Source organism: Anabrus simplex, chromosome 3 (genome assembly GCF_040414725.1).
Source record: "Anabrus simplex isolate iqAnaSimp1 chromosome 3, ASM4041472v1, whole genome shotgun sequence".
NCBI lineage: Eukaryota > Metazoa > Arthropoda > Insecta > Orthoptera > Tettigoniidae > Anabrus > Anabrus simplex.
The window spans coordinates 326,233,288-326,259,889 of NC_090267.1; the positions used below are offsets into that span (position 1 = coordinate 326,233,288).

At 39.9% G+C, this 26,602-nt stretch overlaps 1 protein-coding gene across 1 annotated transcript in view; it reads left to right on the forward strand.

The window, feature by feature from the left end:
* The first annotated feature begins 10,634 nt into the window (after positions 1 to 10,634).
* The window catches only part of LOC136866311 (insulin-like growth factor-binding protein complex acid labile subunit), a 59,467-nt gene continuing 43,499 nt past the window's right edge, over positions 10,635 to 26,602 (forward strand). The window contains exon 1 of the mRNA XM_067143154.2: positions 10,635 to 10,712. The gene's annotated coding sequence lies outside the window, so the exon portion shown is untranslated. The remainder of the gene's footprint in view (positions 10,713 to 26,602) is intronic.

Sequence of the window (26,602 nt, forward strand, 5' to 3'; positions counted from 1 at the left end):
TGCCCCCTTTACCTTTTTCTCTTGGAGGAAAGTGAAAATGCGGTTGGTTAACCGTGTTGAATTCATTCGAGCCATGTGTCCATAAAAAGTAATCCTCCTTTTTCGCATCACATCAGTTATTTTCTCCACATGCGAGTACAACTCCTGGTTGTGCCGTCTGCTAAACTCGCCGTTGTCTTTGACTGGACCTAAGATTTTTCTCAAAATCTTTCTTTCCTTGGCCTCCAATTTCTCCATCATGCCTTTTTTGTTCATGGCGAGACATTCCGCAGCATATAGAGCCTCTGGCCGGATAACAGTGCAATAGTGTTTGATTTTTGCATTCAGAGATATAGATCTTTTGTTATAGACATTTTTAGTCAGATGGTAAGCCATTTCCATTTTATTCATGCGTGAAGAAAAGGCTTCTTTTTCGGACAAGTTGGGTTCTATCCATTCACCAAGATACTTAAATTTTTCAACTCACTTGACTTTTCCGTGAGTCCCTTCTAGCTCACTTGGCGCCAGTTTGATGTTTGTAATGAATTTCGTTTTCTCAAAGGAGATTTGGAGGCCCGCCTTTGCAGCTTGTGTTTGAAGCTGGTTGATCTGCTTTGTGGCCACATCCAAGGAATCAGCGAAAACCGCGAGATCATCTGCAAATGCTAGACAGTCAATTGAAAGGTTCTTGTTCTTGTGGCCTAGTCTGACTCCGCTTTCGACTCCTTCATAACTCGTTTCTCTGCGCCATTCACGGATCACTTTCTCAAGAACGCAGTTGAACAACAGAGGCAAGAGACCATCTCCTTGCCTAACTCCTGTCCGTATTTCAAAGGCCTCTGAAATCTCTCCTCTAAACTTCACTTTTGAGATGGTGTTGGTGACAGTCTGTTGGATGATCACTCTTGTTTTACCGTCCAAGCCAAATTCCTTTAAGATCTGAAGTAGGGTATTTCTATCAATTGAATCATAGGCCTTCTTAAAGTCGATGAACATTACTACAGAAGGCTTGCTCCTTAGTTTAAGATATGAAAGGACAGATTTCAGATTCATAATCTGCTCCACACATGACCGTCCTTTCCTGAAACCTCCTTGGTAATCACCCAGCTCTGGGTCTAGCTGTTCTTCTGCCCTGATTTGAAGAGCTTTCGAGAGAATTTTGTAGGTTATAAGTAGGAGGGAGATGCCGCGATAGTTGTTAACATCCGACTTGTCGCCTTTCTTATGAAGTGGGTGGATTAGGGCAGATGTCCAGTCACATGAAAGTCTTTCAGTGTTCCAGATTTCATGTATGATGTCCGTTAATTTTTCCACTGCATTGTCACTAGAAAACTTCCACAATTCAGCTATTATCGAATCTTCACCCGGCGCTTTATTATTCTTCAAGGATTGGAAAATCTGCCCGACTACCTCTTTCGTAGGTGGAGCTGAATCTCGGTGAACTGTTGTTTTATCTTCAAATGTGAATCTGGACAATGGGGCCTCGCAGTTAAGAAGGGATTCGAAGTATTTTGCAAGGATCCGGCAGTTTTCCTTGTCGTTATGGGCTAGGTTTCCATTGGAATCTCTGAACTGTAGGCTCGGTGGGTCATATTTCCATAAGTTGCTTTTAAATGTTTTATAAAAGTCGCGTGTATTGTTTTTCTTGAAATCCTGCTCAATTTGAGCCAGCTGGTGTTTATCAAAAGCACGTTTAACGCTGCGGATGGTTTTGGCTGCACACTTTCTCTCATTCACGAAGTTTGTCCAGTTGACTTGGTTCTTTAACGAGTTCCATTTCTGCCAGGCGAACTGTCTTTGCCTTATCGCTGCATCGCATTCACTGTTCCACCAAGCATGCTTCCTGGGCTTAGTAAGCTGAACCGTCTCTTTAGCTGTTTTGACCAGGGCCTCGCGCAGTTGTTCCCAGTTCTCTGCATCCACCGATTGTAGTTTCTGAGTGAATTCATGGTTAGATCCTAGTTTTTCTCTATCAAATCTTTCAATCCTTTTGGCTCGAACTCTCCTTGTGTTTATCGGGAGCAGTTTGATTTTTATCTTGGATAGATAGTGATCTGAGTCCAGTTTTGCTTGTCTTAGAACTTTAACATTCTGAATTTCTCTTTGAGCCTTCCGCGCGATCGCGACATGATCAATCTGGAATTCACCAAGGTGGTGATTTGGGGATTTCCAGGTCTTCTGTTTCCTGGGCAGGTGTTTAAAAGCAGTAGACTTCATTACGAGGTTAAATGCCTTACACAGCTCTATTAGCCTTTCTCCATTACGATTTGTTCTCTGGTGAGCAGGATAGTTTCCAACGATGTTTCGGAACTTTCTCTCTTTGCCTACCTGGGCATTGAAATCTCCAAGCATGATTATGGTATGTTTGTCTGGAATCTTGGATAAAATCTCCTCAAGTTCTTGCCAGAATCTATCAGTTCTCTCTGGGTCTCTCTTGTTCGCTTGCTTGATCGGCGCATGAACGTTCACAATAGTACACATTTTGTTTGTGCTTCGAAAGGACAGAGTCGAGACTCTGCTATTCACAGAGGTGAAATTTGTTATTGAGTCCAGAATCATTTTGTTGACTACAAATGCTGTGCCAAGGTGGGGGACAGTTTGTATGACACGTTTACCAGGTTTACCCTTGAATATCCTGTAACCTTCAGATTCAAAGGCCTGCTCATCTGTAAATCTCGTTTCCTGAATTGCTGCAATCAAAATTTGCTGTTGCGATAGGATATCTGTGAGCTGTTTCAGTTTTCCTACCTTCTGGAGGGAATTGGCATTAAAGGTAGCAAAGAAATTCTTGGCTCTATGTTTGATCTTTCGTGGAGTCTCTGATACCTCCAAGCATGTCGGTGCAGGCTCCCCAGAATCCGAAGGCCCGCTAACGTCGTACAAGACGACGGTGGATTGGTTACCACACGGGGTAGTAGCTTTAGCTGAAATTTCCTCCATGCTTTTTTTCACAGTTGAAAAACTGTAGAATGGGGTCGGTGATATTTCGCACCGACCAAGGTACTACCAAGGTTGTGAGCCTTGGAGCCCCCAGCACTGATCGGTTCACCGACCCAGTTTCACGCTGGGATTGGTTACCCAACCTTCCACTGGGTTGCTCGGCTTAACAGGGGCACCCCTTGCAGGTTACGTGCTGGAGTTGGAGTGAAAGAGGCTAGTTGGATTCTCTTGCTGAACCCAATAGTTTATTGTTGCAGATGGTCGCAACGACGCATTTCACTCCCATTTGCCAGGGCCGTGAAGTCCCTTCCTAGGTTGACTCCTAGGACCCTATTATTATTATTATTATTATTATTATTATTATTATTATTATTATTATTATTATTATTATTATTATTATTATATACTGTATATTACAACAGCATATCACCAAAGACAGGCACAATATGAAAACAAATTCCAAAATAGGAAAATATGCAAAAGAATTCAAAATATGAAATGCATACCTTATCTTCTAGTGGTTTAACGTCGCACTAACATACCGAAGGATTTCGACGCCAGGAAGGAAAAGGGCTAGGATTGGGAAGAATGTGGCCGTGGCTGTAATTAAGTTACAGCTCCAGAATTTGCCTGGTGTGGAAATGCGAAACCACGAAAAATCATCTTCAGGGCAATCGATAGTGGGATTCGAATCCACCATCTCCCGAATGCATGCACACAGCTGCGTAACCCTAACCGCACAGCCAATTCGCTCGCTAAATACATATTTTAATTCTACAAAATCTTTGTCCCTAAATCGTTTCGTGTAGGTTATATACTAATACATACAAAATAAGCTTTTCAAATTAAGTTTTGTCCGAATTTAAAGTTACTGCACCCATCATTCACATTCGTCAAAAGGGATACCTAAAGTTACTAACCAACCTAGTCGGGAGATACGTTGTTGTTGTTGTTGTTGTTGTTGTTATTGTTGTTGTTGTTGTTGTTGTTGTTGTGATAGGAGCATCCATTTCTGCATCATTACTTGACAACCACCCGGTGTCTTCTTCACGTTTCATACCCACGAGACAAGATGGCTGAAGTTGAATTGTAATCTCTTTGGGCTGGAAAGGAATCCAGATTTATAAGATCCTAGGGGAGAATTTCGGATGGATTCGAGCATACTCGTGGCTAATTACTAAAATACGATAATTACCCAGATGTAAATTAAAACTTGGACTGGTACAGTGGACCCCCTAGTAAATTGAAAGGAATTGTCATATAATCGAATCTCTTCTGGTCAAAAATAGAAATATTCTGCTAGACCGTGGGAAGATTCGAAGCAACACGTGTATGCCGTCATGAAGGGGGGAAAAGTATTTATTCAACCCAGGCTTCAGTGTTTTAGACCACTTAGAGGCAAATTAAAATTATAACATGATATTCATATTCCTCGAACTTTTCTCAACATTAGGGACACAAACACCAGAGATGAGACCCGTGGGATAATGAAATTCTGTAATGTGATGCAAACTTCCTACCATTTTATAGCGCGCTAAAAGCGAAAATATACTAAGGGTGACGGGAGAGCAAGATTCATTCCTTCTTCAGTGATACGCGAGTACAGATCTGTGTCGCTCTGGGCCAATTATTCATGTGCGGTTGACAAACTGAACATTCGAGATTGATTATTGGTAAGAGTGAAATACAAGTCTATGGTAAGAACTGGTGAAATGTTAAATAAAATAAATACGCATATTCGCGTGAATATTAAATTCGCCCGCGTTTGGCGATGAAATGATAAATTAACGGCATATCTCGGCACGGTGATATTAATACAGTCCTTTGACTGTTAAATGTGTCAGGTGGTGTATATATAGAACTGATAACAATTTATGTGTGGTAAATGTACAGTGTTTCATGTAGATATTATATAAAGGTAAGAGCATTCAAGAAGAAACGTGTGAGATATACTTGAGAATTCACATATATTTGTTAAAAATTAAATGTGTAGTATGTAAGAAAATAAAATTAAATAAAAATAAATAATAATAGTTAAGAATCTCCGAGAAGAAATGTGTGAAGTGTATATAGTTTGTATCGACATGGTGTGTTAAGCCTTAGTTGGGCGGTCGGTGAATGGCAACATCTGAGAACATGTCATTGTTCAGCAGAAATCCAGGTGGGTGACATAATTTGTATTCTTTAAAGTATATTTTGCATCATTATGTTCTCTGTAAATAAGAGCCAAAGTTGTAGGCCGATAGTTTGCTGTTTTTATTTGCTTTTGTTTAAATGTTAAGTGCTGTGTGGCACAGAGATGTTTGAGAAGACTCCGCACATTTTATGTTGAAATCCCAAAATTTCAGAGGATTATGTTAAATTGGATTAAAGAACGTATCGGGTAAAGATAAGTTTTATGCCAGTCTGTCGTTAAAGAATTTGTGTGTCAAGATTCTCTGTGATAGCATAATGTAAAATATAGTTGAATGTTGAAAAAATTTTGTTTGTGTGGGTATCGGGTAGAGATATCACAATGTCTAAATTAAGTCAAGACCGGCGTGATTTTCCTATCATTTAAAGTTTTATATTTGCTAGAAGTTTGTTTCAAGAGTTACGTAATTTCAGTACGATGACAAATCCATGAAATAAGCCACGAATTCAAAATGAAATATGAAATAAAAGTAGATCAAGACAGGCCATATAACATCGTGTACGAAATTAATTTGAGATCATATAGACATCCAATACACATGATGAGGAAGGACGAACAGTAGAGACAATGTCAAAAATAAAGGAGTTCACTTGGATCCCGGGATGGAAGTGCCCCGGGGGAGAATCGAACTCAGGATGTATTGACGCCGGCAAGATGTAATACCCCGAGAGCATAATGCGTTATAACGCCGGAAGAAGGCATGTGCAATGTCCAATGTTCGAGAATCGTTTGGTTTAAGAATCATGTGATCTCAGAAGGCTAGATCTCATGAGAGATAAATTCAATTGAAATGAGTATATTATAATCTAGCTTGTTTCAATGTGATTCATTTCATGCAGATTCACCGCAGGTAGAAAATTGAGAGGTGGTTTAGAATAATGCGAGCCCATTATCAGACGATTGTCGGGATAATTTAAGAGGGTCGAAGAAGTAATAATATTATGTAAACCTCGTAATTGATATGATTGATATTTTGTATACTGGATTAATGGTTTTTGAGAGGCGGAAGAGTTGTTACGGCGAAATCTTGACATAGTTGTTGTGACAGTAGATAATTAATATGTGTCGTGGCGAATTTGTCGAATGGTAAGTGAAAATGATGGCACTCGTCTGTCACGCACCCACAATTGTAATTTTAGTTTAATTATTAGATGGCCTCATTCTAATAATCTGAGGGACTAGGAGGGTGTTGGAGTTGTACAGTAGTTATCTGTTAAAGACGTAATGATTGCGGCTAGAATCATACTTATTTTCAATAGTTGGTTATTGGACCTCACGGATAGTTGTGAGTAATGTAAATAATTTTAGAGTTAAAAGAACCTAACGATGCAGAGTGATTATGTCATGTCATTATAATACACATATTTGTAACAGTAGAATAATACATCCACTAAGAGAGAGATCATTAGTTATAAAGTCAGCATATGTTGATGAGAGTTATTTTCAACATTCATGATGGTTAGTTCAGTCTGCAATGATCAGTGTCCAGTTTATTTCCGACATTCATGAAATCAATTAGATAGTTCAGTATGCAATGATCAGTGTATAGTTAATTTCCAACGTTCATGAAATCAATCAGGTAGTTAGTTCAGTCTGCAATGATCAATGTCCACTATATTTGCAACATTCATGAAATCAATTAGATAGTTAGTTCAGTCTGCAACGATCAGTGTCCAGTTTATTTCCAACATGCATGAAATCAATCAGATGGTTAGTTCAGTCTGCAACGACCAGTGTCCTGTCTATTTCTAACGTTCATGATCCAAATTAGATGGTTAGCTCAGTCTGCGAGGACTTGTGATTAGTTTATCCTAGTGTGAATTTACTTTTGTGGTTAAAAGAAGTGTCCTTACGACTCAGACATCCTGTTCGAGTGCCCCTTTTAACGCAGCAACATCACGCAGCTCGCCTTCTGTTTGCCCGTACCCACGTCAACTGGCAACTTCGCCAATGGGGACCTGTATTGTTCACAGACGAGTCCAGATTTCCCCTCACAAAGCGTGATGGACGTCAACGTGTATGGAAACGCCGTGGTGAGCAATTCATGCCAAATGTTGTCTAGGAAGGTACAGGGATTCGGACAAGGTTCTGTGATGTGGGGTGGCATCAGTATTGATGGCCGTACAGATCTTGTCGTCGTTCGTGGTAATCTTACCGCTGCGGGATCCATCGAGCAGATACTGCTACAGCATATGTTGGTTGCTGCATACGGTGTTGGCCCTGAATTCGTACTCATCCATGACAATGCCAGGCTCATGTAGCACGCATCACCAGAGCTGTCTTGCGAGAACTGTACATTCAAGAGATGGAATGGCCAGCAGTGAGTTCCGACCTTAATCCCATCGAGCATGTGTATGATAGACTTGACAGAAGTGTTCATGGGCTTCCTGTTCCACCACAGACTCTCCAAGACCTCGAACAGGCAATGATTAATGACTGATAAATGAAATGATATTGGAGAGTGTTGCTGGAATGAAAGATGACAGGGAAAAACAGAGTATCCGGAGAAAAACCTGTCCCACCTCCGTTTTGTCCAGAACAAATCTCACGTGGAGTGAACGGGATTTGAACCACGAAACCCAACGGTGAGACGCCGGACGCTCACAACAATAATAATAAGAAGAAGAATACATTCTTGGAGACATCTCTGGACAGATATAGTGTTAACAGTGATGTCTCCTGGTATGGACGACACTTGTAATGCCATTCCCTAAGTAACTTGTCCCTGTGATTGAATAATGTATAAATATGACGCTCACAGGGTCGATCGGTGCATGCATTTAAATGGGCTTGCCAGACTGTTGTGTAACAGCACCTTCATGTTCGGCGAGAAAAGCAACGGAAAACCAACGCACTCCCTATGTCTCTAACACGCCTCTTCAGTTAAGCTATTAATATCAGCTGATGGTGAAGCTCTTGGGGATCCAACAAATAATTTATATCAATTGCAGCCCTGAAGATGTCTTTCCGTGGTTTCTCATTTTCACACCTTGAAATGCTGGGACTCAGTCCACGACTGTTTCCTTCTCAGTCTACGCCCTAAGCCATCCTCCGTCGCCAGAAACCTCCTATGGATATTTGTGAGGTTAAACCACAAGCAATAATAATAATAATAATAATAATAATAATAATAATAATAATAATAATAATAATAATAATAATAATAATAATAATAATAATAATACATACATACATACATACATTATCATTATAGACTGTTATGCCTTTCAGCGTTCAGTCTGCAAGCCTCTGAGAATTTACTAAACGTCGCCACAATCCTCGATTTGCAACTAGTGTTGTGGCCTCATTTAGTTCTATACCTCTTATCCTTAAATCGTTAGAAACCGAGTCTAACCATCGTCGTCTTGGTCTCCCTCTACTTCTCTTACCCTCCATAACAGAGTCCATTATTCTCCTAGGTAACCTATCCTCCTCCATTCGCCTCACATGACCCCACCACCGAAGCCGGTTTATGCGTACAGCTTCATCCATCGAGTTCATTCCTAAATTAGCCTTTATCTCCTCATTCCGAGTTCCCTCCTGCCATTGTTCCCACCTGTTTGTACCAGCAATCATTCTTGCTACTTTCATGTCTGTTACTTCTGACTTATGAATAAGATATCCTGAGTCCACCCAGCTTTCGCTCCCATAAAGCAAAGTTGGTCTGAAAACAGACCGATGTTTCGTCTAGGAGCTGACTTCCTTCTTACAGAATACTGCTGATCGCAACTGCGAGCTCACTGCATTAGCTTTACTACACCTTGATTCAATCTCACTTACTATATTACCATCCTGGGAAAACACACAACCTAAATACTTGAAATTATCGACCTGTTCTAGCTTTGTATCACCGATCTGACATTCAATTCTGTTGGATTTCCTACCTACTGACATCAATTTAGTCTTCGAGAGGCTAATTTTTATACCGTACTCATTGCACCTATTTTCAAGTTCCAAGATGTTAGACTGCAGGCTTTCGGCACAGTCTGCCATTAAGACCAAGTCGTCAGCATAGGCCAGGCTGCTTACTACATTTCCACCTAACTGAATCCCTCCCTGCCATTTTATACCTTTCAGCATATGATCCATGTAAACTACAAACAGCAAAGGTGAAAGATTACAGCCTTGTCTAACTCCTGTAAATACCCTGAACCAAGAACTCATTCTACCATCAATTCTCACTGAAGCCCAATTGTCAACATAAATGCCTTTGATTGATTTTAATAATCTACCTTTAATTCCATAGTCCCCCAGTATAGCGAACATCTTTTCCCCCCTTGTACCCTGTCATATGCTTTCTCTAGATCTACGAAACATAAACACAACTGCCTATTCCTCTCGTAGCATTTTTCAATTACCTGGCGCATACTGAAAATCTGATCCTGACAGCCTCTCTGTGGTCTGAAACCACACTGGTTTTCATCCAGCTTCCTCTCAACAACTGATCGCACCCTCCCTTCCAAGATGCCAGTGAATACTTTGCCTGGTATACTAATCAATGAGATACCTCGATAGTTGTTGCAATCCTTCCTGTTCCCTTGTTTAGAGATAGGTGCAATTACTGCTTTTGTCCAATCTGAAGGTACCTTACCAACACTCCATGCTAATTTGACTACTCTATGAAGCCATTTCATCCCTCCTTCCCACTATACTATAACAATAATAATAATAATAATAATAATAATAATAATAATAATAATAATAATAATAATAATAATAAAATATTCAAACCATAACAGAATCCAATTTATTATTTTCTTAAGTACTGTATCTGCGCCATTCGATACGGTGCATTGCATTTCTTACTGGAAAGTGCGACAGACAAGTGGCGATTTCACTGGCTGCTCACCAAGACAGCCGTGGTTCGAATCCCAGCTCATGTATGTGGAATTCTTGAAATGAAAAATCGTTCTTTTGGTTCGGATTTCATGCAAAACTCTAGTTGCGTCTAGGCGCCGTGGCTATAATCACGACATCAACAGTTATGTAAAACTACATGATTCCTTTTTTCATTTCTTACTAAAAACAAGGATCAGAAATAGTTTACTTGAAAGGGTGTACTGTAAGTAGACTCTCAGAGAGAAGGCTGGGATTATTTCATTACTTACAGTAAATGTATATATACTGTATATTTGCTAGTGGCTTTACGTCGCACCGACACGGATAGGTGTTACGGTGACGATGGGGTAGGAAAGGCGTAGGAGTTGGAAGGAAGCGGCCGTGGAAACTATCTTCAGGGCTGCCGACAATGGGATTCGAACCCACTATCTTCCGGATGCAAGCTCACAGCCGTGCCCCTAACCGCACGGCCAACTCGCCCGGTGTAAATATTTTGTGAACTGATGCAAATGTTATGTCCGAGTTATTCAATTTGCTCCCTAGTTCATTTAAATATATTTTAACTAAAGTGCGGCTAAGCATCCTTCAATTGGAATTTCTTGTCATGACGTCAGACTATCAAAGCTACCTGGAAGTCAAAGCCAAGGGCAGAGTAAGAGCGAGACATCGTCCGAGCAGAATTCAGATAGCCAATGACGGTGGAACTAGCAGGAGTTTCCTTGTGTAAGCTTTGGCACTCCTCAGGAATCTGGTCGACCAGGTACGCATTCTATACGCAGAAAATTTATCTTATCAATATTATTGGTGCATATTTTAGAAACACATTACTCGTGTATTCTTCAAATGATACTTAACATACATTAATTTCTGATACTCCATAGCATTCGACATTATGAATGGTCTTGGAACAGATGTTTGAAGTAGGCCGTTAATTTTATTTCCAGTTAGAAATAGTACTGCTACTACTACCGTTTAATTTAATTCTAACTAAGGATAATCACCTGGGCCAAAAGTTGACGACGCACCTCACGTCTAACAACTTTACCGAAGTCACACGAAGTAAGAGCTGCAAACTTAATACTGAAGAGGCGATTTCCTTAAGGTTCGAAGTCAGTTCTTCTTTCAACTTCTCTCCACAGAGCACAGGATCCACAGGAGGTTTGTGATGATTTACAGGATTTTCAAGCCATGTTATAGGATATTTTAGAATTCGAAATCTTCTAACTTATTTATAAATTTGTAGATTTTTACAGATACAGGAAAGAAAGAAGCAGTAGGCCTATACTATTAGGACATCATAATGACTACTAGACTCACATTAAAAAATCCATTATCGTCGCCATAAGACGTATCTGTGACGGTGCGTTGCAAAACAAATTGAAAAAATATCCGTTATTGTATTATTATAAATCAACAAATTAGCCTGATGTTCATGTAGTGCTGTTGGTTTAACATCACGCCGATTCAAGACACGTCTTTTGGTGACGATGCGATAGTCTAGGCCAGGGACCGTGCCTTTATTAAAGTACACCCCCATTATTCCGCTTGTGTAAAATGAGAAACCACGGAAAATTACATTTAGGGGTCCTGAGAGTGCGGTTCGAATCCGCCATCTCCCGAATGCAAGCTCACTACTATGTGACACGAACCGCGCAGCCAACTCGCTCGGTTTCACGAAGTGATGATGCCATTTCATATGAAACTACTTAGCAATATTAATATAATTATTAGTCTGTTTTGTTTACGAAACTATACTATTATTAATTTGCAATACCCGCAAACCACTCACTTAATTAGTGCACCTAACATGACTGATCAATGAAATATTTTGACAGATTTTCAGGTGTAAAAACTTCTTCTTTCTTCGACTAAAATGTAACTGAATGTGGAATCACCGACCTCCACATTACACCAGGAAAGAGCCGCGAAATTCAGAGCAACGGTTTCTTTACATGGCCCCACACGCATTGCGTAAATTCTCTGAGGAAAGACTGTGCAGGCCAGGCCTTCAGGATGTAGGTTATGGAGCGTGTGTGTAGAGAACTGTGCTGTTGTAATGACATGTACCTGGCCACCGGATAAGAAAGCAGAAAACATTTGTTAATCCTGCGGAGTCCTAGAATGTGCGTGGAAATATTGTCCAGTCAAAACTAACTGGTTGCGGTTGCTGTGATTGTTTTATTAGCTGCGAAACCACGTGGTCATTAGCCTCTACTTACTAAGATAACGAAAATAACCATCGAAATTAGTACAAAAATGTGAAGGAACGACCACTCGAACAATCAGAGAAAAGTAATTATAAAGTGGGGTGGGAGTTGAAAGCTCTAATATTGCCCAGTCGGAAGAAAATTATGTGATTATCTAAAATGTCCGAAGTCCCGAAACTTATCAACAATAACATTACACTGACATACTATTGTTGTTAGTTGAGGTGGGCTCTGTCTCTTCTGCTCGCACTCGTCTCCTTTAGATGGCTTTACTGCCAGCCCTCAACGATGAATACATAACAGCAAGTAAATAGTACATACGAGTAATTCGTGATTTGTTGTTTCAGAAAAATTTAAAAACGTGTACATTGAATGGAATAATTAGGAACATTAAAAACAATATTGTTTAAATCTTAGGAAATAGTGCTACGAGTGTTGTCATGGTAACTTTTCTTCCTAGCAATACAATCTCTCCTTATCAAACACCTCGGATTTAATATGTTTCCTTTCCAAATAAATTAAGGGTTATTGCAGTAAAACCTGGCATAAACTGAATCGCAAGAGACATTTTTCAGCTAAATCTAGATTTCTGTTTAATGAAGGCGTAGGCCTACTAGAAAAAGTGTACATTCTCCACTTATTCGCACTAGACACTTGAAAATACGTCAAACATATCAGAAATTTAGTAAGTATTCTGACCAGTACAGCACTGTACCCTTAAACTTATCTTCTTCTGCATCCGGGTGGAGTTGTGGGAGCATATACTTAATCTCTGGAATATTTCAGGGAGTGTCTTCTGTTCTTCATCATACAGGGTACATAGAGGAAATAGAGAAACAGAGAAACTTGAAACAGAAGAGTTCGTTTACTGGGGACCAGTAGCGTAGCCAGGAACGGTCGATGCTGGGGGGAGGGGTTTTAAGTTAGTTACAAAATGCTGATAGAACATAACGAAGGTGCGTGGGTGGTGTGCGGACGCATGAATAGTCATTATAAGGACACTGATACAAGTAAACTATGTTGATATTCAGAATCTTACATTAAAATACAGAACAAGAACAAGGTCAACAGTTTTACAGTGAATTGTATGCTCAATTTACAATCTAAAATCCAATTTCTGAGCCTTCTTAAGAAATAGATTGTGCAGATCTGTTGGTTTTACAATTATGTCTCTGAATGTTTGTTTAGTTTATTGTTTACTGTCGGTATCTGTTTATTTCCTTTTTTTTAAACTTCCATGGGGTATTTGGACTCAGATTTATTCAACTTTAAGACGTGAAAAAGGAATAAAAATCCAGAAATAAAAAATAAGATAAATAGAAATATGAACGTTAAAATATGAATAGTATTCTTAAAGGAAAAGCAGTGGCATAAACAGTAGTCTTATCCAAGTATTAGGCTGTCTTAGCCTTTCACGGTACAATGAATGAGTAGTACAAACTTTCACTCGGGTTCCCAATGAATCCGTAGGTTAAAAATTCTTATAAATGAAAATTTGTTCTACAATGACCAAGAAGTAAGTGACGCTTTAACTATTCATTAGTGAAGCACATTGAATGTCAGTGTTATCCACTACTAATGTCCACACGAGGTATTATTTAATTAGTGAGTAGATCCTAAGTTCAAGGAAAACGTTCCAAGTTAAACAATCGAATGACTGCAGTGTGTTAGAAAGTAGTGAGTGTTATTTCAGCACTCATAAATTTAGACAAACCTCAGTTAAAATTAAACAAATAAATTTCATCATTCTTGGATGATTAAAATAAATTATAGAATTGTTTGAATAAAATATCAAGTAACGTGAAGAAGACCTCAAGTGAAAATATTAAAAATGCTACAGTAAGTTAATAATTAAATATTTACATGAGCGATTGAATGCTTTCAAGAACAGTTAAATATTTAAACTAACATTCAGTTATTTCTATTTAAATGAAGCAGTAACACTTTCCTGACCTATGGAGAAACTGTCATTTTTAGAATAATTTGTCGCCTTAGCTATTCCTAGTATAACGCAACACAAATAATTTATTATAACATCTGGACTCTTAAGCATTTCAACGTTGCTGAGCCCAAATGCCATTGAAATATTCACAAATGTGGCTAGAAGCACACCTACAAGACAACAAAATAATTCAAAATAATACAAGACGAACTAGTTGACCTGTCAGTATGAGATGAATAACAAATACTGAAAGAAAATACTGTATATACAGGTGGTTACAACCATTGATATTAGGTTGGAGATTCGCATAATAGCGCTGGTTGCTTCTGACTAGGTTATTCAAATATTCATAATTATTATCTCTAGCAGACTTGTGTAACATACGAACACTGCTGTGCAGTGAACCTTACAAACTCATTATCTCATAAAAATGATCAAATGAACATGAGTGCACCAACTAACACTTGATTACTAATAACAGGCCCTTACAAAACCAAAATTATTACTGAAACGACATAACCCCATCCCTGGACTAAGTAAACACAACCTCAGCGAATAAAATTTAACTCACACAATAAGCAATAAATGACTTCACACCACATTACCGTATGTCTAGCCAGCTGGGATGAGTTTCACTTACGGGGTGGTCCTTTTAACATCCCTGTACTAGATATGTACAGGGTTTTTCAGCTAAATTGTCCACCTCAACTCGTGAACCGTTCAAGATATCGACATTCCGTTTTCACTTTCAATAGTGGTGTCAAGGGGCTCATAACTGGATTTACAGAACTTTTTCATGGCGTCAATATATATATATATATATATATTTTTTTTTTTTTGCTAATTGCTTTACGTCACACCGACACAGGTCTTATGGCGACGATGGGACAGGAAAGGTCCAGGAGTGGGAAGGAAGCGGCCGTGGCCTTAATTAAGGTACAGCCCCAGCATTTGCCTGGTGTGAAAATGGAAAACCACGGAAAACCATCTTCAGGGCTGCCGATAGTGGAGTGGCGTCAATATCTTCTGAGATAACGTTACTAAATTTGTTTCCTTAAATGGAACTACACTTTTCTCTACACACAGCCTTCAACTTACAAACAAATTCAGCACCGTAATTATTTTGAAAATTGGACAAGTACTTCTCGAGAAAATGTAAGGTATTCAAACATGCTTCATTTGCCAGCTGGGGACTGCCCTGTTCGATTTGCGCTACGTATGAAACATGAGCTACAGAATGTCGTTTATCAGCGTGATGAAATTCGAGCTACACTATCTGAAACTGCACTTAGATTTTACCCGTGTCACGTTCCCTCTTACTGGACATTAATATGGGGTGGGTTCCACCCTTCGTCTTTATGACGGCTTTAATTCCGCTGGGGACACTTTCAATGAGGTGTCCGAATGTCTGTGGATGAATGGCAACTCATTCTTTCCCATGAGCCGAAACCAGAGAAGGTAATGATGTTGGAAGCTGGGGTCTTGAGCGAATTCGACGTTCTAACTCATCCCAAAGGTGAACCATGGGGTCAGGTCGGGATCTGTGCAGGCCAATCCATTCCAGGAATGTTATTGCCCACAAACCATTGCCTCACAGATGCAACTTTATGGCAGGTTGCTGATACAAATAATCATCCTCTCCGAAATGGTCCTCTACTATATGCAATAGGCTACAGAATGGTTTAAAATGTGTCCATAGCCTTCTGCATTCAAAATTTTCTTAGGCGCAATAAGGGAACCACACCCTAACCACGCAAAACACCCCCATACCATAATACCACTTCCTACGTACTTCGCTGTTGGCACTATACATGATTGCAGGTAACGTTCTCTAGACCTTTTTAACAACTTTTTATTGATAAAAATACATTTTTCCAAGTGTTACATTTGGTAGTTCTACATAGTACATGTCTCTTTTTCTATAATAACTCCTTCCACTCCCACTATCTTGTTGGTTCTTGAAAATTCTTACAATAACAATGACAATAACTGATTACCAGTAATGACTTGTTCTTGGGTAAAAACAATGAATAGTTATTGTGCCTAATCCTTCGGCACTGCTGGTACACAATAAGAATACCACGCCAATAATAATATAGATGATCTTAAAAATTTAGTACCGGGCGAGTTGGCCGTGCGCGTAGAGGTGCGCGGCTGTGAGGTTGCATCCGGGAGATAGTGGGTTCGAATCCCACTGTCGGCAGCCCTGAAAATGGTTTTCCGTGTTTTCCCATTTTCACACCAGGCAAATGCTGGGGCTGTACCTTAATTAAGGCCACGGCCGCTTCCTTCCAACTCCTAGGCCATTCCTATCCCATCGTCGCCATAAGACCTATCTGTGTCGGTGCGACGTAAATCCCTAGTAAAAAAAAAATAGCAAGGAATGTCTTGGTAAAAATATACATACATACATTATCATTATAGACCGTTGTGCCTTTCAGCGTTTAGTCTGCAAGCCTATGTGAATTTACTAAACGTCGCCACAATCCTCTATTTTTAAAATATAGGATACATAGGGTATTGAAAATGTTCTCCTTTTGCCTTTATAAATTGGCGCTATTGAAATTTTGTTAGTAAGCATTATATATAACAGTTATGATGAAAATTAAATAAATAAATAAGTATAGCAACACTCTATTTTTGGCACTACAGAGCCAGAACGTTAACATAAATTTAGAGAATTACAAAAGACAGATTAAAATAACAAATATTTTTTTCTTAATTATTCATATTGATTTCAGTGTAGATTTCTCCCATCAGACTATATTCCACAATATATTTAGCTTTTGGTGACGATAAAACTTAACCATTACCATCTTGGATATATGGACACAAACTATGGTATCGAGAGTTCGAAGTTCCATAGGTTTTTAACACTGTATACACGTACACTGCAATCACTAACACTAGCACAGATGTAAAATAGGCTGAAGTTGTCCCAATGGTGGGGCGTACAATCCATTCCGGTGGTACTTCAAAATGTCGGAATCGAGCAGTCCGTTTGATGATGTATGTCACGTATCGCCCAGCTTGCGTAACACGGGTACAATCATGCAGACGGTGAAGAAAAGTGTCTTCTCCCCTGCGTACATAGTCAACTTTTTTCCATACGAATATTATACAGTTTACTATCTGTCGGCACAATGTCATGAGCAACTATATACCACGTTGCTTGAAGTTCAAGAGGAAGAACCCTATGTGGAGTATTCCTCCAGATGCGATTCCAGTTGCATAGCAGAATAGACTGCTGAATCCTGGGAGCTACATATTGGCTATGCTGTTTCACCTTTGCTGTTCGTAGTTTACATGGATCATCTGCTGAAAGGTATAAAATGGCAGGGAGGGATTCAGTTAGGTGGAAATGTAGTAAGCAGTTTGGCCTATGCTGACGACTTGGTTTTAATGGCAGACTGTGCCGAAAGCCTGCAGTCTAATATCTTGGAACTTGAAAATAGGTGCAATGAGTATGGTATGAAAATTAGCCTCTCGAAGACTAAATTGATGTCAGTAGGTAAGAAATTCAACAGAATTGAATGTCAGATTGGTGATACAAAGCTAGAACAGGTCGATAATTTCAAGTATTTAGGTTGTGTGTTCTCCCAGGATGGTAATACAGTAAGTGAGATTGAATCAAGGTGTAGTAAAGCTAATGCAGTGAGCTCGCAGTTGCGATCAGCAGTATTCTGTAAGAAGGAAGTCAGCTCCTAGACGAAACTATCTTTACATCGGTCTGTTTTCAGACCAACTTTGCTTTACGGGAGCGAAAGCTGGGTGGACTCAGGATATCTTATTCATATGTTAGAAGTAACAGACATGAAAGTAGCAAGAATGATTGTTGGTACAAACAGGTGGGAACAATGGCAGGAGGGTACTCGGAATGAGGAGATTAAGGCTAATTTAGGAATGAACTCGATGGATGAAGCTGTACGCATAAACCGGCTTCGGTGGTGGGGTCATGTGAATCGAATGGAGGAGGATAGGTTACCTAGGAGAATAATTGACTCTGTTATGGACGGTAAGAGAAGTAGAGGTAGACCAAGACGACGATGGTTAGACTCGGTTTCTAACGATTTAAAGATAAGAGGTATAGAACTAAATGAGGCCACAACACTAGTTGCAAATCGAGGATTGTGGCGACGTTTAGTAAATTCTCAGAGGCTTGCAGACTGAACGCTGAAAGGCATAACAGTCTATAATGATAATGTATGTATGTATGTATAAAACATAATTAAGGCTATCCTAAGGTCTTCCTTGACAACTGGCCAAAATGTCAGGTAGAACTCTTTTCCTAGGCCATCTACTTCAGGGGATTTGTTACGCGGACTTCGCTGTATGGCTTCATAAATGTCTTCCTCCCGCAATTCTTCGATAATATAGTCTTGTTGCACATGTGTCAGTCTTCCTCTAACAGAATCAAAAAAGGCACTGTTGACTGTCAATAAGGCCATCATTCGTTTGTTCATACAATCGTGTAAAGTAATTCTCAATTGTGTTCTTTATGATATTTACATCATCGGAAGACTCCCCACTTGACGATGCCAGTTTCGAAATATATATTTTATTTGCCTCACTTACTCTCGCAAATGAGATGGTACAAGGATGACATTTCATCGGTATTATTTCGATGATCTCCTGCTCGTATTTTAAGTCTTTCATTCATCTCTCTGTATAATCTGAGGAGAAGTGCTCTTGTTCTTTTTATTTTTTTGATGCAGAGATATGTTGATGGGTTCCTAGGATCTTCCCTATACAGCTGACCTAAACACTTGTAAAAGAATGCGGATTTTTTATTTATTTGTTGAGTATACTGAGCACTAAACCGTTTAATGAATTTGATTACATTGGGCTTCGCATAACATAACCACCACTCAAGTATTGTTTTATAACGTAGACTACCGATAAATATGTTTCCTCCATAGTTGCCACTGCACAGAAAACTGTTCCATACACCCCTTCCCCGAGCTACTCCCAGCTCGGATGACTTATTTTACATATATATGCTGCATGGTCCGAAAATTCGACGGGGCACACATCAGCAGACTTTCACTGACATATATTCGGTCTAATCTCGATACTCCAGCAGCGCAAAAATATGTATAACCTGGGTCGAATGATGCTTGTAATTCCCGGGTGTCTGTCAGTTTGAGCCCTTTTACTAGGACTGCTAATGCTATACAGTTCTGAAAAATCCCGCTCTGATCTCTGGCGTTGATAACTGCATTAAATCCCCGCCAATAACCATTCGATCTCTATGATTTTTAATTTTATGTATGATATCACTGGTATAAAAGTCATTCGTTCGGCTCTCGCCTGGGAACCAGAAGATGCATAAATATTTACAAATATTCCTTTTATGTTGGAACTTATACCACGGGAACTAGGAAGAAATACGGGATCTGTATGGGGAATCGTATCCTTTATATATATATAGCTGTACCTCTTCTGGTCTCGTTGATATTTACTCTTCTTTCATACCCAAATATATTAAATAAATCATCTGTAGCAACCTCCTGTAACAATGCTATATCAACAGCTTGGTTACGAATTAATTTCTTAAGAAGCTGCTGCTTGCTGGCTATCTGTATACAGTTAATGTTTAAGGTCATTAGAGTGTACGTCAATAGCATGAGGAATGTAACATTAATCTTCATACTAAACTTAACTGTCGAGCCTTTTGACCTGACAGACATTTCCATACTACCGTCTCTCACCTATCCTCCTTCCTTGTCTTCGAAGATCCTTTGGGTTGATATAAGGTTGTACCGACTTGTGGACGCCATCTTTTGTGGACTGGGTAGTTTTTAGCTTTTAACGTTTTTCAGTGGCGGAACAATCTCACTGGAGGGAATGTCACTAGTGTCGTTAAGCAGTGTATGAAGCGAGAGTTCAAGGTCATCTGACTACAGCTGTTTAGGAGTCTGTCTATGACCTGTCAAAATTTTGGTGGAGTTACTATCATCGGCATCTAGTTCCATACCTTCCTTCGGGGGATTGTTAGTGTTGGGTTACTATAACTATTTAAGTTGTCTGCCAACAAACTGGTTACGTCAAAATCTGTATTTTTGAGTTCAGAATTAATAATTCCGTTTCCTGTCTTAAGTTCAGCGACATTTCTTTTAGGGTGGAATGAGTGTTCTTCAACGTGAATGTGATCCGTAGATTGCTTCAGACCTACAGTTTCGGAATGAGCTGGTAGTGGATTTATGCCTGGTCCGTTCACATCGACTTAGTTGCCTTGGTCATAATGTTACAAGGTTATTCAGTAGGGAATGTATCTCCGCTTGCGTTGTGATAACCTGAACTTCGTTTACTGTATCTTGTTTATGACCCGGGCTGGTCTGTTCATGTTGTGACTCAAGACCTATAACCTTTTGTGATTCCGGCTTGTAGCTCCGGTGTGCGGAAAAGTGCGAACACGGAAATTTTCGAATAGATCATTAAAGCGGAAATTCGCACACACTCGGGATTATTACTATCTGACTAGGGTTTCCCAGGTCTTGGTAAATATTTCAATGCCGGAAATTTCCGAACACTGTCTTCGAAAATAGAGAGACAAGACATGTAATGTAAGCGATCCCTGTAAAAAAAAAAGTAATCTTTCCATCACAATTTACACAGGCTTTGGATTGCCAAAATGATAATTATCATTTTACCATTTTGGCGTGTTTAAAATCAGCCTCCATAGGCTTCGTCATTTATTCATACATTTGTCGTTTAAAATCGGCTTTTGTAAGCTTCGTCATTTTTACATACGTAATTATTTACATGTCGGTTACCGTAATTTAGTCCAATTCCTGAATATGATAAATGGCAAGCAGGAAATTTGTGTGTTCCGCTTCCTTCTACAAACATTCCACCAGTATGTTGACTCTGGGGTGGGGTTTCCAACGATAGTATTTAATTTGTTGTGCCATCCTTCTACAGCGTACGTGGTTCTGTGTCTCTTACCGTAGCAACTCCACATTTCGATGGGGAACTCTTCATTTTGTAGCCATGTATCCACACAGTAGTCGAAAAACTCGAAGAGTTTTTGGTTGTCGAGAGCTTCCGCATAAATCTGGAGTCATCCGTCATCTACGTCCTCCGGTTTCAAAAATGCCAGTGCCACACACATGGTGACGTGAAGCCTTTACTTATTACCCTCCTTACGGTATTCTCCTTGTAGACCAAGATTTTGAATTTTTCTCCATAAGCATTTCTGCATATCGAAGTGGCACCCACTCACTTGAGTTGAGGGGAAAACTTGATGTAGAGCCGATATTGCAGCTGCCTCAAAATCGACATTGGCCTTACTGAGACACCACTGTGGAACTACTTGTTTAGTAAGAAGGAATAGATGAATGTAGGTTTCTTTCTTCTTATTAGGGAGTAGGGCAAATACCAAAGGGCCTCCTACGTCTGCGTGAAGAGTGTAGACTTGTGCAAACTGTTTGCTGCAGCACCTAAATGTACCATCCATAAAAATTGTGTAGATGTTTTTAGACTTTCTTTTACATTGTCTCCACTGAAAATCATGATTCTTTCTTCTAGTCCGTTATCTACAAGGATAAAACTGCTACCATCGGCCATTTTCAAGATTTCTTCATTGAGAATAATGTCACCACGTTCTTTTGGCTCTTGGTGATTTCCACGCTCGTTACTCCGCTGATTTCGCAAGGTCCTCTACAACGATTCTGCGTGGGGCACTTTTTGTCACAAAGTCATAACCTGAAACGACCACATTGATTAAAAAATCTTAAGTACATTACGTATACCCTATACGGTATTAAAAAATCTAGATATACTTTCTCATTCTTATTCTTCTAATTTCTGACCTTACGATGAATTTTTCAAAAATAACCATAATAACCAATTTTTTAGAACTTATTACGCTCTATAATTTTTGTTCATTCAAAATTTGCATTTATGTACCATCTAAAGCTAAAAATCACAAACAAAAAACACTTTTAGTCAAGAGAGTAGAAGAGCTCCAACAATCTTTCCGGATGTACAGGCTATGCCAATTAATAGTACACTATATTAGTAGTAAATATATGAATTTTCGTAAATATACATTACGTATTGTTATTTATTGACCTATAATATAATTTATAATACAAAATTCATTCTTGCTTTATTTTACCATATGGCACATGTACATTATATTAATAAAATACGAAAGTTGTTGTAATATAAATAAGGGCGTTTCTTTACTAACCTTTATTACGTGTGTTTCCAATTTCATCAGTGTATGTTTCACATAACTGCGTATTTTCTTCTCTAGCCCTCTTCTTGGCATTACACACTTGCTTCTTCACTTCTAGAACGGCGTCACCAGGTAGTCAACACAAATGTTCGGATACATAAAGTCCTGTACTTGTTCATTCTTCGACCGCATCAATGCCTTACAGTGAGATGACTTCTGGTGTAAACACAGCCACGTAACAACACCTGCTTTTGTTTCTCTATATTTACGGTACGCGTAACCATTATAATGAGCGGAGGGCCAACACCTGATCGTAGTAACACTTTCCATACTCAATATTGCTAACACTGTGAAAGTTAAAAGTAAAGTGAACAAAAGTACGGGCATGCGCCCTGAACCGGTGGTGGAACCGACCTCAGCTGAAATCCCCACTATTGTTCGCATTAGTTACAAAACTACCTGGTAGATGCTTGTGACATGGTATGGGAGGTTGCAAATACGTCAATATTAAATTCCGAAAGCTAATTTAGGGTAGATAGGATTCTCTAGTGTTCGCATATTTCCGGCAACGAAATATTTACGAAGACCTGGGAAACCCTTCTTAGGTAGCAATAATCCCTAGTGTGCGCAAATTTCCGCTTTAATGATGTGCTCGCAAATTTCCGTATTCGCGCTTTTCCGGCATCCGTTGCTCCTGCCTGTGTTTACAACTGTGTCGCTCGCGAGAGATGGGGCAGTACAGTTCCCTGCAACTACTTGACTCATCAGCCTAGGACCTGTTTCACCGGCCGAATTTGTTCCTCGCCTTGCCGGGCAGTCTTGTCGGAGATGGTCATTACCACTACAATAGTAACATATTTTTGGCTGTCCTTCATAAAGTACCTGAGCTCTATATCCATCAATTGTCACTATTGTCGGGATAGCACTTTGTAATTCAATACGCATAGCGCTAATTCCACTATATACATTAAATGTGTATGTAGAACACCATTTTTCGTTACGAAGTTCCCCAACTTTCCCATATTTACTGAAATAAGTTGCCACGCGTTTATCGACCATTTCAGTAGGAAGAATCATTATACGTACTAGTTTTGTGTCCACATCAGAACATGTTATAATTACTTCCGAAAATGAACCATTGAATTTCCTTACCTGGGATTTTCCTGCTGTTGAAGTCAGAATTCGCTCCATCAGAAGTTTGCTGGTTAATTTTATGTACACTGCTGGTTCCAAATTGTCCAATTGAATTGCTTCCAGTTGATCAACATTTAATTTTGCTTGTTTCTTGTTGTTGAAAGGGGGCCTAACATATTTAATTTTAAAACTGTTTCAAGCCACTCATGAATCTCTGCCGGTCCGGGTTTGTTTACTTTAACAGGAAATGTACATTTTATTGTATTTCTCTTAATGTTGAACTTTGCCACTTTCTTTCACTTTGTACTAATACCACTCGAAACACTCTACCTCACAACACACAACAGAACAGCGCGTGCGATGTTTACGCTTGCACGTCTCGCAGCGAACTACAAGCCTTCGCCAAACCCAAACCCGTTCATCGGATTGCCACAAGGTATAGCGTGATTCACCACTCCAAATCACTCGTTTCCAGTCTTCCAGATGTCCAGTGACGTCGCTCATTACACTGCCTTAAGCGTCGCTTAGCATTGTCTGCAGAAATGTTTGGCTTATGAGCAGCAGCTCGACCATTGTACCCTAATCTATTTAACTCCCGACGCACAGTCATTGTGCTGCATGGGCTGTTGGTAGCGCCTTGGAACTCGCGCGTGATTCCTTCCGCTGATTTCTTACGATTTTTTACAACCATCCTCTTCAATGCTTCATTGTACTAATAATTGATCACGATAGAATATTTGATCAACTTGACCGTAATTAAATGAGGTCTGCGGTTGTTCCTTCGCGTTTCCACTCCACAGTCACCAACAGTCGACTTGGGCAACTTTAGAAGGGTTGAAATGTCTGGATTTGTTACTCAGGTGACATCCAATGACTAGTCCACGTTCGAAGTAACTGAGCTCTCCCGACCGACCCATTCTGCTGTTAGTGTTTCTCTACTGACAACACAATAAATACTCCCCGCCTCATTTTATACTGGCGGTTCCACCTCTCGTGACATCTAGGATTCAGTTTCGCATTAGATAGGTGTCCGAATACTTTTCATCAGATAGTGTAAGTCTGTGACAGCGTGATGCAATTCAAAGTCCCTGGATAACATAGCCAGTCGAAAGTTAGAATTCGTTTTTACGGACGGATGATTTGATTTTGTAGCTACCGGTCGAGTTGGCCGAGCGGTTAGGGCCGCGTAGTTGTGAGCTTGCATCCGGAAGATAGTGGGTTCAAACCCCACTGTCGGCAGCCCTGACGATGACTTTTCGTGGTTTCCTGTACCTTAATTAAGCCCACAGACGCTTCCTTCCCACTCCTAGACCCTTCCTATCCCATCGTCGCCATAAGACCTATCTGTGTCAGTGCGACCTAAGCCAACTGTAAAAAAAGTTGTAGCTAAGTCTTTTAAGTTCTTGCGTATACAATCACTCCGCAGTCGGTATGGAGACTTTCTCCGACAACTGAAGAATAATTACATTGTGTTCCACGGTTCATGTCCTTAGTAGACAACCCAAGGTAAGCCGAAACTTTCGCAGTTTGACGCTGTATCATCGCTAGATCATATCACGGTTGGAGTGTTCTCGTCTTCCTAGTGGTTTCATAACCCAGAGTCTCTATGCATCCATAATTTCCTGGATGTCACTAGCATAATGTAAATATATCATTATAATTTTATGATATATATATATATTTACATATTCTGAGTACTGGCCCTCCTTGTGCTCAGGCGGCTAGGACTATACAATCCACCAGTGGTCCATAACCCGTTAGAGGAGAGATCCTCACTTGGACTATGTGCAAGTAGGGTAGCATCCTGCTTCATGAATCGACCGAGCTCAGAATATTGTAAGCAAGCCTCGGACCTATGGGAGTAACGGAGTCCCACTCCCATTTGACAGGCGAGGGACTCCTTGGAAACAACTTGGCGAACGAAATGGAATTCGATGGGGAGCTATCGATATTAATGGGGCTTATGGAAGAAAGAAAGTAGAACTAGCTGAGTCAGCAAAGAGGATGCATCTGGATGTGCTAGGAGTAAGTGACATTCGGGTAAGGGGAGATAACGAGGAAGAGATAGGATATTATAAAGTGTACTTGACGGGTGTTAGAAAGGGAAGGGCAGAGTCTGGGGTAGGGCTCTTTATCAGGAATACCATTGCACGGAACATAGTTTCTGTTAGGCACGTAAATGAGCGAATGATGTGGGTAGATTTGTCAGTTGGAGGAATTAGGACTAGAATTGTGTCCGTGTATTCACCATGTGAGGGTGCAGATGAGGATGAAGTTGACAAGTTTTATGAAGCATTGAGTGACATCGTGGTCAGGGTCAACAGCAAGGATAGAATAGTGCTAATGGGCGATTTCAATGCGAGAGTTGGGAATAGAACTGAAGGATACGAAAGGGTGATTGGTAAATGTGGGGAAGATATGGAAGCTAATGGGAATGGGAAGCGTTTGCTGGATTTCGGTGCTAGTATGGGTTTAGCTGTTACGAATACATTCTTCAAGCATAAGGCTATTCACCGCTACACATGGGAGGCTAGGGGTACCAGGTCCATAATAGACTATATCTTAACCGACTTCGAATTCAGGAACTCTGTTAGGAATGTACGAGTTTTCCGGGGATTTTTTGATGACACAGACCACTATCTGATCTGTAGTGAACTAAGTATCTCTAGGCCTAAGGTAGAGAAAGTGAAATCTGTCAGCAAACGAATAAGGGTAGAAAATCTCCAGGACGAGGAAATTAGACGGAAGTACATGGATATGATTAGTGAGAAGTTTCGAACAGTAGACAGTAAGCAGGTTCAGGATATAGAAAGTGAATGGGTGGTATACAGGGATGCTGTAGTAGAAACGGCAAGGGAATGCCTAGGAACAACTGTGTGTAAAGATGGGAAAAGGCGAACATCTTGGTAGAATGATGAGGTGAGAGCAGCTTGTTAACCTAAAAAGAAGGCTTATCAGAAATGGATCCAAACAAGGGCCGAGGCAGACAGGGAGTTGTATGTAGAGGAAAGAAACAGAGCGAAACAAATAGTTGTTGAATCCAAAAAGAAGTCATGGGAAGATTTTGGTAACAATCTGGAAAGGCTAGGTCAAGCAGCAGGGAAACCTTTCTGGACAGTAATAAAGAATCTTAGGAAGGGAGGGGAAAAAGGAAATGAACAGTGTTTTGAGTAATTCAGGTG